The sequence below is a fragment of the Gymnogyps californianus genome, chromosome 3 (genome assembly GCF_018139145.2).
Source record: "Gymnogyps californianus isolate 813 chromosome 3, ASM1813914v2, whole genome shotgun sequence".
NCBI lineage: Eukaryota > Metazoa > Chordata > Aves > Accipitriformes > Cathartidae > Gymnogyps > Gymnogyps californianus.
The window spans coordinates 76085038-76102018 of record NC_059473.1 but is presented as its reverse complement, the minus strand read 5'-3'; positions in this window follow the sequence as shown (position 1 = coordinate 76102018).

Genomic DNA, 16981 nt, shown 5'->3' with positions numbered 1-16981 from the left:
TGGTTCTGAGTCTGTTCTTAAGGAAACCAATGGTTTTTGGGACCTACATTTGCCAGTAAGCTTCATCACAACTTTCCCTGTGAAGAAGATCACTTTTAACACCATCTTACAGATGTGACAGCAAAGGTTAACTGACTTTTTCAGAAAGGATTTGCTTTGGGAACAAAGGTAAAATGTGAAAGCTGTGAGTTCCCTGTCGGTGTGGTCTCTATTGGCAGCTTTCGTGTACCTTCCTGTGGCCGGAGTCTGTGCTGTCTGTGCTGTGGTGGAGCTGGAGCAGCTGTCAACAGCGCTTGGCCAGAAATAAGTTGACCTAAGTGGAACCACTCACAATTTGTGATTTTCTTTGCAAAGAAAACCTCTCAGAAATTTTCAGGTTTATCAACAAAGACCAACACCACCCAGCCCTGGTCAGGAGTAAGAGAGATACTAGTTCATCCGTGTGCCTTTTAGCAAAACATGAAGAAATCTGTTCAGATTGGTTTTAAGGCAACCTTCAAAATAATATTCAGGAAACTTCTCCTTTCCATCAGGAGTAACCTTCTGACAAAACTCCTTATGTGGCTTCTGTTTTAGCTGGAAGGATTTTCTCCACTATGAAGATTTTTCAACATACTTTTTCCCTCTGATGCTATGGAGCTATGGCGATGAATAAGGCTTTTTGAGCTGCATTGAATGCTTTTGTTTAATGAACTTGAATAAAAGATTAAATTGTGCTTGTTCTAGTCTGAGCATGATCAGAAATACTGCATGGTGCTATGTTATGTTTGGAAAACTAACACTGCATCTTAGCACGAGCCTTAAATCTTTTGAAGACAGATTTAGCTATTTTCTCCAGTTATGAAAAATATTTTTAATTTCATTGAAATTCCATTAGACCTGTGTTGCTGTTTTCAGGAGGTAATAGCTGATTAGGTTCTCAGTTACTTTTCTTTCAATTCCTGGAAGGAAATCTATTCTGTGGCTTACGTGGTAAAGTGACTGAAGAGTTTAAGCATGTATAGACAAAGCTGTCCCTGTTAAGGAAAAAGTGTAGTTAAAGGAATATTATGAAAAAGTGAAAGGTGAAATGCTTTTTCAGCATGTGGGCTGCATAGGACATGATAAATCTACCCTAAAGATGGTCTCATGCATGAGATTCTGTCAAAGGTAAATCTTGTTCCTTTAGAGACTCATGCTTGTGGCAGGAGATTTATGCTACCTGACTGGTATGCCTGGAGGAAAAGATGTATTAAATGCTAGCAGAGAAGGAGGAAAAAACTTGTCAAAACTTGTGGTTTATTAAAATGGTGCCAGCATGTGGTCAGAGCCAGCTACACTAGACTTGTAATCGATTCTGGGAGCTGAGTTTACAGGAAAGTTTTGTTGTTCTATTAAAAAGTAGAACAGGATGAACTTTTCAACCTAGTAGGTAAAGAGCTAGTTTCCATGGGCCTAACTCTGTCAGCAAAACAAGTGAGTGTTAAGAAAGAACAGGCAAACTATTAAGGCATTAGCGGAGGTGTTTTCTCACAGCGCAAGCCAGATGACTGAAATCAGAAACTTTCTGGTCTTCTAAGTCCCCTCTTGGACATTGAGCTAGAGATCTGACTTGGAAGATAGGAAAAGGAGAGATAAAAACTTATATGATACTTATTCATCTCTGCAAACCCAATTTTGAAACCTGTACAAAAAGTGTTTTTTGCAGGGGAGAAAGAATCATCAATTATAAAATGAAAGTTGGAGCAAGAGCTTTAAGACCTTTTCCTATATGTCACACAGAGGAAGCTGTCCCCTCCCCACACACACATAGCTGCATGGGTCTCCGTAAGTGCATCGCAGTATAAAGTGACATATCATTCCTACCTAAGGATCACGAATCATGGTCCATTTGTAAAAGGTCTTAGGTCCCATTGAGACTTATTTAAAAAAAAAACAAACCAAAACTTCCCAACTTTATATTTACTTGACACAGTCAGTTTTATAGTAGACTTGCTGGAGAGGTATTTCTTAAATCTTATTCTATTCTTATCCAAATCACAGTCCAGCCTTCAAGAAGAACAAGTTTTGAATGCTTACAATTATTTATTTCTTGTAGGACAGTAATACCCAGGTTCCTCTGAGAAGGATCCCAGAACCCGCTTGTGCTAGGCATAGTAAAAAACCACAGTGTAAAGAAAAAGTCCTCACCAAGATATTGAAGTAGCACATGGCTCTTCAGAGACTGAACATGGCTTTCCTGCATTGTGGTAGCTTCTCCTTAAAAAACGAAAAACAAGGTGCCTTAAGGTCTTATCCTTCGAGGGCTCCTGTTTAGTCACAATTGCACATTGCAGAAGGGTGTTGAACACAGTCCGCCCTGGAGATCCGTTTCTTATTGCTGCTGAGTGAAATTCAAGGGAAGCCCTTAATGAGAACAAGCATTCTTGTTTCTTTGTTTGGAGAATCATTATTTCTCTTTTGTATTTTGTGCTTGCCAAGCCGTACTTGTGTGATTAAAGTGGTTTGTTGTTCTAGATCGATAGTTTGGATGTGGGCTATGAGAATTGCTGGATCCAGCTTCCACGGACCAGAAAATCTAAGTGAGCTCCCTGCCACTCTAGCTTCCTGCCGAGGGAGAGACCCCAGTGGGATCACTAAGGATTAGCAGTTGTATGAATAAAGATATCCGTGAGATGGATGCTTGTAAGTGACACGAACTGTCCCTTTCCAGACAAACACACTGGCGTTTCATAGTCAGTCTGTGATGAGGAACGAGCTGTTAGGAAAGTGGAATTTCTGGGAATTGCAACATTTGCAAACCTTGTGTTGTTCCAAATCAGAATGAAAAGCCAAAGCTTCCCATTGAATGAAAACTCTGGGAATAGGAGAAAGTTGATTCGTGACCACGGAAACATTTCATACCTTTATATTCAGTATAACGTGCTGATAATGCAAACGTCAATGCTAACGTTTCATAAGTTGAAAAAGAAATTCAGTTAAGTGGAAGCACAGTGCTTTGCTTTGACATTTTTACTTCTACCCATTTCAAATTTTCACCCATGTCACAAGACCAAAAGAACAACCACACTCAACTCACATCAAGAGTTCTTTTCGTCTGAGGGGACATGATTTAGAGAGTGACTTTTCGAAACAAAGGTAGGACTCACCCCTTACATGCTGGATGGGTTGTCCATGCGATTTCCCCAAATATGTGAGAAATAAACTGCAGTGTCTGTGGTAGCAGGGAACTGCATTTGTGCTTCACCTTGGAAGTTTAAAATGAGTATAAATGTCCTGTTTCAGGTGCTTTGGAAAAGAGCATGAGAACAGGGAGAAGCTCAACAGAGCTTTATTTCAATACCTCTCCCATTGTTTCCAAGTATAAGGATACCTGCAGTTTAAAAAGTTCTTGAGTTGGAGATAATCTCCAGTTTGTTGTATTTTGTTGTTACTGCATCTTTCTTTTATGGCTTTTCCTATCTGTTTGTTAAGTATACCATTTTGGCATCTTAAACGCTTTGTATTGATTAGTTCCATAATTCAGTTTTGTTGAATGAAATAGTAATTATTGGGTTAAACTTGAGGCCTGATCATATTCTTGGATCTCCCTTAGGTCTTCTATTTGAGAGTTAGCAGATAAACATTTCCCTTCACCTGTCTCATGCCAGTCATGATTTTACAGGCCTCAGTTTCCTTACTGATTTCTTTCCCAAGCTGAAGAGTCCTGATAAACTGAAATGCTTTTCACACCGAAGCTGTATCATATTGCTAATTTGTCCTCTTTGTACTTTTTCTAGTGCTGTTATATTCTTTCTGAGAACAGACTTGTATGTAGTATCAAAGGTATTTTTGCATGACTAATTCTGACGTGTGCAACACTTTCTTTTTGATTTTCTCTTCTTAATAATGATTACTGTTCTATGTGCCTGTTAGACATTATTGTTTAGGGAGCTATTGCTGCCAGAGAAGGAGCCAAAATAAGGCCAAGATCTCTCCTCTCTAATGAACTTTCTAATGATAATAACATACTAGAGACCATTATTTTATGTACCTAGAGAAGGATTTTTTCACATTTATGTTTCTCAGTATTGAATTTAACCTGCTATTTTGCTTCCCAGTTACTGGCTATCTTAAAATTCTTTCACAGCTTGTAGTTTGATAACATGATATGATGAAATTTGCTGATGATGTTGGATAAGTTGGTGTTGTAAAGATGAGTGTCACCTGCAAAGATATCCAGAAGACTCTTCTGAGGGTGCCATTTTAATGCCACTCAAATTAAATTCAGTGTTGGTATGTACAAATGATGAACAAACCTGACATCAGCTTAAAAAAATGATGTGTTCTGAGCTAACCATGGCTATTTGGGAATGAGACCTTGAGATTATATTAGAGAATGAAAAAGTCACTCTGATACTCACAGTCGAAAAAGCAAAGGAAATGTTAAGAATTAGTACGGGGAAATAAGAATTAGTAGGAGGAAAATGAAATAGAGTACAAAAATCTGCTGCTGTATAAATTCAAAGTGTGCCCGTACCCTGACTGCTGTGTGCAGTTCAGCTATCCCTGTCCTCCACCTTGAAAAGGGCTGTAACAGAACTAGTTCAGAGGAGGGCAAAGATGATCAAAAGATATGGAATGGCTTCTATAGGAAGAATGACTGAAATAGCTCTTCTGCCTGGGAAAGATATAACTGAAGAGGAACATTGCAAAGACATATGAATTCATGGATGACATGGAGATGTGTTCTTGTATGGGAAGAGATAGTTAATTTGGAACTACCCAATGAAGGTTACAGGAAATAGGTGGCACATAAAAGGATGCATATTTTCCACACATGCAGTTAAGCTATGGAACTCCTGCCAGAAAATATTTTGAGTGATAGAACGAGTTGTGAGGGACTGAAAGAGTTAATGTCTGTCAATGTCTCAAACATTGTAGCAACCAAGGTATGGTCTGGATAACAAAGAGGGAGGGCCATTAGCAAGAAGTTGGCTGGCATGGACACAGGGGGTGTGCTGGAGGGTGTGCAGTCCTGTGTTCTGGCAGAAACCCACCACATATGGCCAGAGGTCACACAAAGCTTATTTGAGGAGGGGGCTTGTAGCTCCTTGGAAAGTCCCTAAGACCACCACCCCAATAAGCCGCACATGCTCAGTAGATAAAGAACCCTCTGGAACACTACTATATATGTTGAGAACTGTCTAGAATGAACCCATATAAGTCTTCAAGAGGCGTAACTGTGGATGGAGATTTAGACTATAAAAGACACAACTGCAAAGAGCCACGTTGCACGTGCCCATCACTGGAGGATTACCACGCTCGTCGTCGACGCCGTGGGATCCAAGGGTGGTGACTATCTCTTTTCTTTTCCCCCTCTTTCTTTTTTTTTCTTCTTCCTCTCTTTTCTCTCTTCTTGTGAATGTTTTGCTGCAACCCACGCTGCCCACCGTTAGGCCTTCCACAGTTTGGATTGTTCAAATAAAGCATTCAAAGTGATCGTTTGGTGTCGTTTCACCTTAATTTAGCCCGGGGGGATCCCAGAACCTCTACGACCCTCTGGTCTGTCTGGTCTGGGTCGTAACACAAGTCCATTTATCATAATTCCACTAAGGCCAGGGAATACTAAGAGGAAGCTACTGCTTTTCTTCTTTGCCAACCACTTGTGCAGTGGGGTGGTCCCCACCTTCATGAAGCTCATGGATGACACTGAATTGGAGAAAGCAGTCAGTCTACTGGAGGGCAGGATGGGTCATTCCTCCAGCTTAGCAAGTCCCTTCTGAATGGCCAGCAAAAACCTCATGGAGTTCAATAAAGGTAAATGCAAAATCCTGCACCTGGGATGTCATAACCCCATGCATCAGTGCAGGCTGGGGATACACAGGATAAAAAATAGCTTTGCAGAAAGGTGCTGGTGAGCAGCCAATTGAATAGGCATCTGCAGTTTCTCCTGCAGCAATGAGGACTAACCACATACTGGTCTGTATTAGCAAGAGCACAGCCAGCAGGTTGAGGAAAGTGATTATTCCCCTGTATTTGACACCTATGGGGCCATGTCTGGGGTACTGTTTGGGCCACCCCAGAGCAAAAGGGATATTTACAAACTGGAGAGGGTCCAGGGAGGGTCACCAAGATGGTCAGGATGCTGGAGCACATACTGCACGAGCAGAGGCTGAGAGGGCTGGGTTTGTTCAGCCTGCAGATGAGAAGACTAAGAGGGGGATCTAATTCTTGTCTTCTACCACCTGATGGGTAGTTATCAAAGAAGTATTCACATAAACCTACCTTGCATCTGTGTTTCCCAAGACTTGTCATGGCTTTCCGCCTTGTGTGTCTTACTGAGGAAGACTTTAAAGAGGTAGAGTTGTTCTGAGCAGGCGGAGCAGGAGAAGTCAAGCAGCTGGGGCAGATGTGAGTCTTCTGCACTGAGGACTAGGGGAAGAGGTGTGCCCTATGGGCTGGGGTTTCTTGGAGTAGGAAGGTTGGGGATGTGGAGGAGTGTGAGAATAGGGGAAAAGGAGGAAGTCTTGGGAGGAAAGAGAATTTAGGGAAGGATGGGAAAGAAGATGGAAAATGTCGGGGGTTCTGGATTGAAATGATGAGGAGAAATGGTTTGACTCTGAGAGTTGGGGTGGGTTGCAAAATTAATTTGGAGACTGAAGGGCTTGGGAGATAAAAAGTCACAGCTGGGAAAAAGCAGATGAGAGGGGAGAGTCAGAGGATGAGCATGCTGTGCTACACAGGATCTTGGGTGAGAACAGGCAGGGATTACTGTGGTGCCTCCCTGCTGCCTCTAACCAGCTCTGATCTGGAAACAGAAATTTGCAGAGACCTGGCCTTCCTCTCCCAGCAGCATGGGGTTTGCCTCCCCTAAATTGTCTTTTTGTCACTTAAAAGTATAAAATTTCAAGTTTAATTTCCAGACGAGAAGATAACAATAATTTTGCTGGCTCTCTATTTTTAAATCAACATCTCAGCAAATGATAGTAATGTCATGGATCCTCAAACGCCATCGCCTCCTCTACGGTTTTTCTCCTCCCTTTCCAGCATGAGACGGACAAGTATGCGCATGCTGCTGTCCCAGTGTGCAGCCTCAGCTGCCGGCTGCGCTGTCCTGCTCCCACGTTGCACTGTCTCCTTTGCTCAAATCCATTTCCAAATTTAGCCAGATGATAGACAAAGAAATAGTGGGCAAAGACCATTCCCGATTTGGCCGGCAGATGGCAATTACTGCTCTCTAAGAGATCCTTAGGCGGCCTTTAAAGCTTACAGAAACAGGAGTTTGCAGTAGGTGAGTCTCCGTAACATTATCTTGAGTGTAAAAACACCTCGGGAAATTGAGTTCAGCTTTTCTGTCATCTACTACCAGATCAGATATAGGAGCTTCTCAGTCTGTGAAATAAGTACTGTTACACATTAAGGAGAAAAGCACTTAATGTTGTTCTGAGTTGTTCACTCAGCACTTAACTCTCTGTTATGCTGCTGTAACATGCAGTACAGGAACTTTTGGTCCCTTTTTAAAGGCATTGTAAAATCTACGTTGTTTCTGGGATGCTTCCTGCCACATCAAAGGGTCCTGATATGCATTGACATGGAGAGTTGAAATTAAAGAGAAATTTAATATATGTGTATTTCCTATTGTTGTTACAGATCTAGGGGAAATGAGCTGTTTAATTTCAGAAGGAAAAAAAGCAGAGCATGCAGGTACGGATAATACATGTAATAAATGACAAACTTCTGGAACAGGTCAGCAGAGAAGGCTGCCGCAGGAAAATAATGTAAACGCGAGTTAGGTTCTTTGCTGAATAAGGAGAATGTTTCAGGGATGATGTAAAAAGCCAGCAAGACGGCAAGTTGGAACTATGGTTAATGGACAAATATACCGACATTATCCTGAACTTCTCTTTCATTTTCACAGTGAAACGGCTCTGTAGGGCTAAATACAATGTGGTATTTAGGCAATGCTGTGAATTTTTACGGCTCAGGAGTGATAACTCCCAGTGTGGGGAGGAGGAAGGGTTAAAAAGGAGGTTCAAGCTGACATTACAATTTGGTTCCTAGCTATCATGCTGACTGGGCCAGAAAGGAGTACAGAAGTCCTGAGGAAGTGTGGGGCAAAACGTTTCTTAAATCATTCTCTGATGACCTTTTTACCTTGAGAAGCATAAATAGGATATGAAGCAAGCTTTATCTAGCTTTGCGTGGCTCAAAGTTTAGTTGCCCTGACATGAGACTGAGGGCTGAAGGGAGCAAAGAAGGAAAATTAGTGGGAAGAGGAACTCAGGGTCCTGCCAAAAAGGCTGGTTTGCTTTCAAACACTCAGTATTTTAGACTGACTGAAATACTATGTTTTACTTTCCAGTCATACTGATACGATCACACTATAATGAAAGAATGAATTCCTAGACTGAGAGTGTGATTAACTGTTTTTAATTCAAGGTCCTTTCCCGAGCTATTGCAGATAGACCAGAAGCATGCGATGTCCGCCCTTGTATTTCTGTCATTAGTGGCCAGCGCCCTGTGAAACCCTGAGTTAGAAGCCCTCTTATTGTCAACAAAGAAAGTGCTTCCTTGAGTAAGAGAGAGTCTGTACCACCAGAAACAAGCCAGTCGAAGCGGAAGTCTGGAGGGGCTGTTTAGCCTCGGGCTTCAAAGGAAGCCCAGGATTTGCTGGTGGTGAATAGTTTAAGCAGACCGCAGGGACTGTGTTCAAAAGTTTGTTTAAAAACAAACCAACCTGTAACTCTTACATGTTCATGGGTAAGAAATTCCTGTACTAAGCCTGTGCCCCTTGCTTTAACACCAAAGTTGTTTCTGAGAACTGTTGTTAGGAAACCATGTTATTAGGAAACAGCAAGGTAGACTCAGAATGAATTTATCCAAGTAATTAGGAGGGTTGGTTGGGGGGTAAGAGACAGAAGAGACTCACGGTGGCAAGAACGGGGTTAAACATGGGATCTGTACCTGGCAATTTGCTTGAGAAATCCAGAGTTAGGAACACTGGGTCTATCTGCGTCAGCGAGTCTTTGAAACGCGGGAGATTGAGGTTGGACACAATCACAACAAATTGATGTCTAACCAGAGAACAGAGATCAACCCACCTGTGACAATTAGTGCTTCCAGTTAGTACCTCAGACATATATTGCTCACCAAAATGAGCTTGACATCTCAGCTTTATAAGAAGCACATATCTTGGCTAGAAAAAATCAGAAGTCTAGCTCTCTCACATTGCTCCTGCTTATCAGGAAAAGCAAAATGAAAAAACGGCACTCAAATCCCCTTGTAGGTTACCCTGAAGTATCAGTGCTACTGTAAAAAGCTGAAGTCAAACACAAGATTGGGGTTTTATGTTTGTGTCTTTAATTCCTGGCTAGGATTGGATTCATTGCACAACCAGAAAACTGCTTTTTCCAACTGATAGCCTTGCAAAATCATACTGGAAACAGAAAATAGTGTGTACTTTGGATGAGGTATTACCAGCCATAAAGATCTGGCAACTGCAGCTTGCGTAACAATTTTGCTAATTATATTTAAATTGGAGTGAATCAACCCTTCTAACACTGAATAAAGAACAACTTTATTTTTCCCAAGGAGAAAAGCAGATAGGAGACTGGATGTATTCAGGTGAGCAGATTTTTAACAAGTGTTTCCAGACTAAGATTTAACACCACTTTAACTATACCCATTCTTTAGGCTGGTGCAAGTTATTACACTGTGTAAAGTAAAAGGTGGTCTGAAGTTAAAGCTCTGCAGTTATTCCACAACAGTTCATATGTGAACAGTCTTATATCAGAATAATTATTTTTCTTCTTGTTCAACTTTTTCCACACGTCCATGATATATTAAGCTAATTAATGAAAAAATAAACCCTCTTCTGTATGTGGATATACATCGGTATGTATAAGAAAGGACCAGTAGTCCTTTAGCTTCTGCTTTTCTACTGACTGGTGGCAGTACATCAAGTATCCTGCAGAAGTACAATTAGCAAAATGCCTTAAGATCAAAGGAACTACAGAAGTACAATGTTTGGGAACAAAGTGGGTCATAAAAGGTCAGAAAACACTCGTTCTGTAAAAATAAGGGTCCCGGGTTATTTTTAAGATCACCTCCTTATGTCAGTGGTGACTTTCTTAGCGAGAATACTAGGCATGTTTGGATAGTGATATAGAAATCTGAGATGACTTAATGATTAATAATGCTATTCTCCGTAGCAAATTTACCTCAAATAGAAGAATTGTACATCATTTAGTACACAGTTTTCATGCCCAGTCAGTAGCATTATAGGTCTTCTTAATTGTAAAATCCCGCTAGTACACAGTAGTATCCTGCAGTAAATTCCAGCAAAGTGAATTTTGGAACTATGATACTGCTGCTTGTGTATGGTTATAAATCAGAATCCTAAGTGTTTAGGAATCATTCATGTGGTTTAAGTGGCTTGAATTTATGTATCATCTTACTGCTTATTTGGCCCAATTTGAGCACATGATCTTTCCCTTAAAGGGTGGTACTCTGTGTACTATATTATTCAAGCAGTTGGCAACTTCTTAAAGGTGTAGAAGATGCTACTTGGAGAGCTTAGAGAAGTTGAAGGCTTTTAGTAAAATAATTTAGGTGGACTGTCATTTAATTTTAAATTTACTATCTCAGGGAGAATTTACTCTTAAATAAGATGACCTTGATTTCACCCTGGTGAGAGAAGGAGGGAAGACTCACCTTTTTCTTTAAAGTGTTTGTAACTAAAATATGACACAGACAGCCATCTAAAGAGTTAGACATTTTATACACTGAATAATTCTGCCTGAAAACTGACGCTGTATCTGTTGTGTCACATCTCTGTGATCACACGCTGCTGTAATGTAGAATCTTTTTATAGTCTTTCTTTTAAATAATTGGGAGGATCTTTATGATGATAAAGCCAATTGATTATTAATTTTATCCATCTTAGGGAATGCAATCTAGGTTTCCCAGAGAGGAATCTTAGTCTGTTTGCATCCCTTGAGTTACCAAAAATGCTGTTTCAGAGGGAATGCAAATAGCACTTGGGAGTTACTGAATCTGGATGCTATACATCTGGCTTTCAAGTAAATGCTGCACTATGAATGACCAGCTATTTGGTAACCTGGTAGTCCTTGTGAGTGAGGCTAGCCAGGGGTAGCGCATTGTCTTTCGCAACCTAAGCAATATGGGAGGCAATAATAGTTAAATTTAGGATTCCTTTGCAAAATTGACATGTGTGAATATATGCTCTACTATAGATCCTTTTTTTCTGTATTCATTTATTTTATTCCTGTATCTAAACTAAGGGTTATCCCATTAATCTGGTAAGGATGGATTTTTATCAGAGCATAAATAGAAAGTGCAGGGCCTATGTGTGTGCTTACTTTTGGACAAGTGGTATACTTTTACTTAGCCACTAAGTAAATACATATTTAGAGGAGGGGCATTTATATGGGATTTATTTAACTTAAAAAAAAATAATCCCTGTCAATTCAAGGATTAACTTAGTTCTGCTTTTGAAAGAGAGGAGATATTTGATGGTACTAACAAGAATTGTTATGTTTATTTCACAAAATCCAGTTGTTGCAAACTGAATGAGGCATTCCTATATGCCTTTTTTTGAAATCTGTTTTACCCATATTACCAGATATGGGATGAATTGTGGGTTAAATAATCTATCAATTGGAGAAAATTGAACCAGAGAGAGTATGTAAATTTTGTTCTGAACTGACCTGCAACAGACTGGATTTTTTGCTGTGGGATACCCAACTTTAAATTCAGTATTTCAGGTAATAGTTAAGAAATATATGTAGACCTAGCACAATAATAATAATAAAAAAATTGAAAAAAGGTTGCCTTTCTGTTACTCTTTCATATATTAAAGCAACTCTTCGTGAGTAGAAAAGTAGAATGAAATGAAGCTCTTCTGTGCCAGCTGCAAGGTAATGTGCTGTATGAAGTGATTTATCATATATTTAATATGTCCTATACAGTTTAAGTAAGTACTTCAATGCAAATATGTACAACCTGAAGATAATCCTTGATATATTTAGTATTCTTATACTACTCTTAAAATGTCAGATTTTTTTAATGTTTGTATTTCTCGACACAAATCTGTTCAATTTGCAAAGGCAAGCAGACTTTCTACAGGGAAGACTTTGTTAGCAGTTTTCATATGCCTTAATATTTGAATTGACTTGCTTAGATACACCGTTTTGCTTATCTAGTAAGTAAAATGCTGACAGTGTTGTAAATCATACCTTGAAATGGGGCCACTAACACCTGCTAACCCTTGCTATAGCCTTTAATACAGAAGCACTTTCAAAGTGACAAAAAGAAAATGCTGATAAACAAAGTTAATTTAACTTGAATAGAAATTAGAATTCTTAAAAAGCAAGCAAGAAAGATTAGTGTCACTTCTGTTCCTGGTGGTTTGTTAGTTAGGTAGTATTGGTGGAGGTAATAGCTCTTTGCTTTTTGGACTTTTTGCAACCTGAAAAGTCAATTGAGTAGCAACTGAGCAGACAACCAAAATCTGCTTCTAGACAACAATCGGATTGGGTTTATTTGATAAAACATTTGTTTTTCTGATGCTCTGAACTTTTGTTGAAAGTAAAATTGAGTTCCTGAGGTTGCAAAGGTGGTCTGGAAGATATTAAATCTATGTAAACAAAGGAAGGAACTTTGAGGTGCTTAGATCCTGTGATAATGGATGCAATACGAAATACTTGACCTGGATAGTGGTATCCAACCAAGCCTGAAGACAGCCTAAAGCAATGGCTTGAAGCAGTTCCTGCTTATTTGAACAAGATTTTAACTTTGAAGCCCAATGAGAATGTTGCCAACAGTGTTAGTTATTTCACTGCCAAGAAAGAGGTGAATGATCATGCTAGGACAATGTATTCATGCTTCCTCACTTAGCAAGAGGATCAAAACAAATTCCATGTTTGGGGTCTGAATAAAAATTATCTTAAGATGTTCTTCAACTTAATATCCAAGGGTGGGATTAATTACACCAAATTTTAGGTGCCTAGAGTTCTCACTTGTACATCTGAGCTAGTCATCTGGGCTCCTTTAATATCACTTATCATAAATGTTTATGTTTAAAGTAATTTGTCCCCTGGAATTCCCTATTCCCTCCTACCAACACTATGTAAATGACCAGCTCTGATCAGACGTTCACAGTGGAGACAGTGACAAGGCAAGCTAGAGGAATACTACACTAAGAGTCTGCTATCAAAAACTTAGCTTTGTGCAACTGGAGATTTGCAGGGGGCAGAGGGCTTTTACAGTTAATAACTATCACTTTCTTTCACTCGCTTACCTTTAATAATAGCAGTTATATGTTAACTATGTCCCAGATAACAGCCTATCACATCCCACCTACACTTCGTTGAATAAAAAACCAAAACTAAATTTAATTTGTAAAGGAGCCAGACCTGAGCCATAACCCATGCTTTAGGTGAACCTAAAAGAGGAAAATGTTAGGTCTGGAACTGTTGTTTTAAATAAACGTAGAAGTGGGAATCGGACCTGTTGCTTACCCTCAGCTTAGACATTTAGGCTACTCTCTTTCCCTCTCTCATTCTGCTTGCTCTTTCTCTTTTGAAAATACAAAAAAGAAAATTCTCTAGCTATTCGTGAAGCAGGAGGGAACCTATATCTTGACAACTAATAGCACTTTAGGAAACTTCTACTGTAGGTATTATCAAATGCTAAAACTAAGGTTAGACACTCCCAATGCTCCCCATAGTAAACAAATAAAATCTGTGCTTTTTATCTCTGAAAATGTGACTCATTTGCTTCAGCAGCAAGATGCAGTCCCTGTACTTCATACGACTCAGCTGGAGCCCAGTCTGAAACATCAGTAGAACATCCTGTCTGGCTGAGAGATGCATAAACACTGCTTACTGAATGGGATTTAATCTAATGTTGATCTTCACAGAGTTGGTGATACCATATGTTTTTGTGTTTCAATGGTTATCCTGTTTATCTCCTCTTTCTGACTTAAGGCCAAATCCTTCTGTTGAATAGGTGCATTATTAATACTAGCTGAAAATTAAACAACAAAAAGGCTTAATCGTTGAGAGCATGCATTAGTCTAAGTGGTGACAAAATTTTGTGTTAGCCTCATGTCCTCTCTGTACAGTGCCTATCCTTCTTGGTTTTGCATCTATTGTACTGCTTGTTGCAAATTTGTGACAAAGTTAGGCATTTTACTAAAGACCTTTTTTTTTCTGGATGATATAGGCATACCCTTTTCATTGATTACAGTACAAATTCTAATCAGATCAACAGAAGAAGGAAGAATTAAACTCTCTGAACATGTACTCTTCAGTCTTGGCATCCTGTCCACTTTACCTTTGCAGAATACTACAAAATTTTGAAATGCTCTACAAATAAAATGATTTATGGAAAAAGCTGTCTTGGTGTGTCACTAACAGCAAACTTCAACTATATGGATAAATGTTTTTTAAAGTAGTTGGCACGCGAAACATTCCTTATGGTCGAAGAAAATGCTGCATGTGAGAGCTACTGAAGTATTGGTCTATTTTCAATAGCTTGTGAGAAAGCAAGTGAATGTTTATAGGGAGCTGGCTCGAATTTCAGATAGGGTTGCAGAAGTTGCCATTTCCTGGTCTGTGGCTTTTGAGAGCCCACAAATGACAGGGCAAATTCCTCCTTTGGCACTGGCATTTTATATATTGATCCTAAAATAGGCATAACCTAAGTACCACCACAGCAGATGTCTGTCGCAAGCATTATGTCTTTTGCATGCACAATTGCTGTCTGTTTGTTTTATCAGCTGTTGGGTATTAATAAAACACGTAAAATAAGTGAATTACGATGAACAGGAACAAATCTTAGACAAAACCAAGGTATTTCTCACATCACATTTCTCAGCCTGTCCATTCTCAGTTGATTTTTTCACTTTCCTCTCTGTTTTGGTTTTGTGATGTTTTTTTTCCTTGCTCATAACAACAATTTAGCTGAAAGAGATAGTTACCTGTATACAAGTCTGTAATCTCTTTATTTACACTATTTTTATGGCAATTCTCTCGTGTCCGCCTTCCTTCTTTTTCCCTTTCTTTTTAAACTATTTTTCTTGTGATCATGCAGGGCTCAAATAACAGAGTCACAAGGGTGGCTTTCCTTTTACATATCTTTCCAGAGTTAGGTTTTTTTTTTCATTTCAAATAGCCTTTTTTTTAATTCTTTCATAGCAAGAATTTAAACGCCAATGCTTTTATTGTGAATTGTTGTGGTTACAAAAACTTTAGAAATCAAACTGAAGTCAAACCTGCCCATATTCTGTTTGCAAAGTACCTTTTCTGTGGGAGGTGGGGACTGAAAATTATCTGACTATGAAGAGTGAGCCTTTATTGTTCTTGTTCTTGGGAACTACTAGGGAAATAGCTGAGATCTCAAGAGACCTCTCTTGAAAGGGAAGAGACTTAGTTCTTGACAGGAGCAGAGTGTACCAAAGAGCAAAGAGATACAAAGTTTCCCTAGATATCTACTTAAGGCCTGTAAAGGAAGGCCCCATATGCCCTAATTTTTTGATAATATAAATCTTTTTTTTTTTTAGTTTAGATAAATAGCAATAGAACAATAAGATACAGAATACACGGAATAGTTATAGCCATCAAATTCATAAAAATTCTATGTACTGGAGAATCAGATTTTGTGACTCTCCATTCCCAACAATGTGAGGAGAAAGAGAAAACAGTTATTTCGTACTAATCAGGGGATAAGAAACACTTAAGAACTGGAAAATAGAATCTATTTAAAAAAATGCCCAGAAGTAGAAGTTGCACACAATATGTTCACAATGTTTTTTTTAAAAAAACACATCCTTTATCTTAAAAAGGGGTGGGGGGGAGTCATTACAGTGTTTGTGGGAAACAGGGAAATGAAACTGCGGCACATAAATATTATATTGAAAAACATGCGGAGGAGGAATTAGTCTTGTGCTTAAGTGAACGCTGTCCAAAACAGAAAAGATACGTGGTTCTTCCCTCAAGCTGATTTGACTACCTCTCACACGGTTCACAGGCCCCCATTCAGGAAGGCAGCTGAAGTAATCTGAGGAGTCTAACTGAAAGTTAGAAACATATTTAAGCGCTTGCAGAACTGGGCCCCTTCTGATCAGTCATATTAAGATCCAGTCTTGGATTTTGCCCTTGTTTATTCCTATGCAACCGAAAGTTTAATTAAGTTAATCATTGCTGGCAAACATAATGAAGATTGAATCTGGTTCCAAAAAAGGTTCGCTCTGTCATAACTGTTCAGAAATGTCATATTGTGGTGGGCGAAGCTTGATTTATTGCGAGAAAGCTCAACAGATTTGGACAGCAGCCTCTGGACAAAGACTTGCTGGAGAATGTGAAGTGTTAACTTTTGCATGTTAAATTGCTTACAAAATATTCTGAGCATATTTAAGCTTATGATAGGCTTGGGGTTTTTCATAAGCATTAAAACTTGTTCCTTGGGGGGAACAGATGTGTTTTTCAATGGTCGGCCAAAAGTTCTCTCTTTGCTTTGACAATTATTACGTATTTCATACAGCTATATTGTGTTTTGTTATGGGCTTTTATTTTTTCCGTATTCTACTGCTGTTGTATGTGTATGTGTAATGTTTTTATGTTTAACTTAGATGGGCATGGGTAACAAGACAAAGGGAGTATGCAGCAAGATTAGTGCATCTATAAAATGCACTTCATTATTATCACAGATGTATTTGTAAACTTTTTAAAAAAACCTAACTTATTTTAGAACAAATTGGAGGACACTAAAAAGGAAAAATTAAAAATCCGAAGGTCAATTAATTCTAAAAGCCAGGCATTCTTAAAGCTGACTGACACCCATGCAATGTGCATTATTACACAGGCTTTCATTATGTCATTATATGGTTTTCTTTCTTTAGCTACTGCTTTTCATGTGGAGAGTGACTGAGTAATCTGTGCTGAACGAGGCATGGTCTTAAGAATCTGTGCTTTATTTTGGACTAAGTTTTGTTTCC